Genomic DNA, 3,136 nt, shown 5'->3' with positions numbered 1-3,136 from the left:
GTGTGTGTGTGTGTGTGTGTGTGTGTGTGTAAAAGAGAGAGAGAGAGTAGGGGTGGTGAAGAAAAAGTTTTGAATTGGTTCCTTTGTACTATTTTAATTTCTGAATTGCTAGGATAAATAACAATAGAAAGTACAAAACTGTGTATTTGGGTTTATTTAGCTAAATCCTAGAAAGGTAAATAGTTATGAACACAGATTCCCAAGCAACCATGTACAGAAGAGAAATTCATCTCAAGAAGAAAGCTTAGAGATGTTAGCACTAGAGTTGTGTGTGAAATGAACTTAGGTTTAGGTACAAGTTTCCCACTTATTAGGTATAGAAAATTAAAGTTGAAACAGTTAAAACAAGTTGAAAGGGCATTTCTCTCCTGGTTCAGTATGTGTTTGTAAGTCTCCTACTGTATTTTACACCTCACATGGGAAATAGGGACAGAAGCATGTTTATGTATAAAATGATGGCATTAGAATAAAGCCTTTGAGAACTCAAAAATACATTTTCAGTGATTCCAATCCTGCATCCTTTGGCCTCTGGAAATTTGTTATAAAGCAAAGGCTCTCAGCCTGTGGGTCATGATGTTTTATGGGTCTACTGACGCTTTCACAGGAGTTACGTAAGACCACTGGAAAAGATATTTGCATTATAATTCCTAAGAGTAGCAAAATTAGAGTCATAAAGTAGCAACAAAACTAATGCTGCGATCGGGGTCACCACAACATGCAGAACTGTATTAAAGAGTCACAGCAGTAGGAAGACTGAAAACCACTGCTATAAAGGGATTCAAAGTTGATGTGCAGACTTCTCCAGTAAGGAGAAGCAGTCTGTCCTCAAGGAAGGCGGGGAACTGCTGTCCAATGGTGCCAGACTGCAGAATCCCATGCTGAGAATGAATATTTGATATTGCTGCTGCTCAAGAGGTAGTCTGCAATGGAGCCATTTCTACCTTACCCCAAGAGAACAGAATTCAGAGAATGACATGATAGCAGCACTTAGATAACTACAGTAAGAAATTAAGCAGGACAAAAGAATTTTGAAACTTTAGTTCAGGTTTAAGCAAACCATAAGAGTCTTTCTTGCTATTAGGGTCATTAAATGTTTAAGATCTCATTTAATGGTTACCTATATGAGAAATTTCTCCCTTCTTGTTGTATTCATAATGACATCCATTTTTAAAGGGAAACTTGTGACTGATAAATGACACAGTTAAATCTAACCATTACAAGGACAAAGTACAAAAGCAACATGAGGAAGAAGGCTGAACATAGGACAGAAAATGCATAATAGTCAAAGGCTTAGAGTGAGCTGCTCAAGTGTGGGCACACCTCTGAGCTGCTAGCCGCCTTTGGAGGAAGTGAAGGGCATTCAAACCTCTGTGTCGCAGAGTGTAACATACTCATCCTCAGCAGGACTAGTTGCTGTTAGTTTTTCAGTCGGCTCTTTCTATAAGGGATATCCCTCAACTCTGGGGTAGAGCCAACAAAAAATTAGAAGGCTATCACTATCATTTAAAAAAATAAAAAGATTAGGACTGATACTGTTTGCAGTCACTGCTGGTCTTGTGAATTTTGTTTGGAGTGTGCTTTAGTTCTGTTTATTTTTGTTTAGTTCTGTTTATATCTGTTTAACTCTGTTTTGTTTCACCTCCTTCTTTTTCATTAACTTCTTCTGAGTATTTCATCTCTTTCCCTTCCATCTCATTTCATTCTATCCATCTCATTTAATGTCACCGTGAAATGTTTTATCTTTAGTCCCTTTCTTAGCTGTAAGTTATTCTTAACCTGATTTTTCTTAGAGGCAGGGTTCATGCATGCCCTTTTTGTCTTTGAAAGCTTGCCTTACAGTTCAGGCTGCTGTGGAGCTCACAATATGTATCCCAGATGATATTATACTCATGACGACTCAACACTTAATGCTATTTTCTATTTTTATTTTTGGTTTTAGAGACAGGGTTTCTCTGTGTAGCCCTGGCTGTCTTGGAACGTACTCTGTAGACTAGGCTGGCCTCGAACTCATAGATCTGCCTGCCTCTGCCTCCCTGGTGCTGGGATTAAAGGCATGCGCCACCATGTGAGTGTGTAACACTTAATGCTATTATATTGGGAATTTGATTTCAAAACATGAATTTTGAGAGGATGCATTTAGTCCATAGCATGAATGAAGAATTCTCAAGTAGTTGTGTTCAGAAATGAGATAACAAAGCTACCGAATCCTCATGATTTCCTTCAAAATAGTAAGAGAAATGCAAATTTGGATGTTTAAAAGACATTATTTTTGTTTTGTGCTGCTGCTTTAAGTCGTGTGGCATATGACCACTGCACTCTGAGCTTCATTAAGATCTTTCCAATTACATAGAGCCTCTTGTTTAACCCTATGATCAGCAATCTTGCAGAGTACATTTATGTTAAAAGATATCTGTGCATGCCCAGAACCCCAGCCCTATCATACTGGATGTTCATTAAAAAAAAAAAAAAGTAATGTATTTTTACAAATGATAGACCTAAGACATCTATCTCCATTGGCTTCATGCTTCTAACAGCAAAAGGCAGCATGGCTTTGAGTCCCATCACACTTGGTAATGAATGTTAAATACAAACGTGGATTTCGTTGCATTTCTTTCTTTTGACATTTATCAGCTTGAGCTAATCCTAGTACAAACATACCCAGATGCTCACAATACAATGGTGAGAAGGTGCTTTTTTTAATATCTATTCATCAGCGGGCAGCTCAACTTACACACAATGGCAATGCCTTCTTTAACTGTATCCTACAGTTCTTCTGCCTTAAGAATCTTCGGCTATCTGTTCCTTTCCTACTCCAGACATAACCTTCCGTCCCTACTTCAGGGCAGATTTGTCTCTTGGCCTAATAAAAGGCTCCAGAAGATTTAGATAGTCTCAAATCCAAGGTCAGACTTTACAGCACTCATAATTCTTACTCAGTAGAAAATGTATGTTATCAGGTAAGTTTATTGTTGCTCAGAAAACAATCTCTTTCTTTCACTTTACACAATTTAGTACTTTCTGCAGAATCAGACTCAATAATAAATCTAACTCCTACAACTGATCTTGGAACATGAGGATCATTTTAGTGCGAAAGAAAGAAAGAAAGAAAGAAAGAAAGAAAGAAAGAAAGAAAGAA

The 3,136-nt window shown here is 37.6% G+C and overlaps 1 protein-coding gene across 2 annotated transcripts in view; it reads left to right on the top strand.

The window, feature by feature from the left end:
* Adgrg7 (adhesion G protein-coupled receptor G7) overlaps window positions 1-3,136 on the top strand; it is a 54,493-nt gene that overhangs the window by 567 nt on the left and 50,790 nt on the right. The window lies entirely within an intron of this gene.

This window comes from Psammomys obesus, unplaced genomic scaffold (genome assembly GCF_907164565.1).
Source record: "Psammomys obesus unplaced genomic scaffold, mPsaObe1.curated_primary_1811, whole genome shotgun sequence".
NCBI classification, from domain to species: Eukaryota; Metazoa; Chordata; class Mammalia; order Rodentia; family Muridae; genus Psammomys; species Psammomys obesus.
This window is presented reverse-complemented; position numbering and strand designations above follow the sequence as displayed.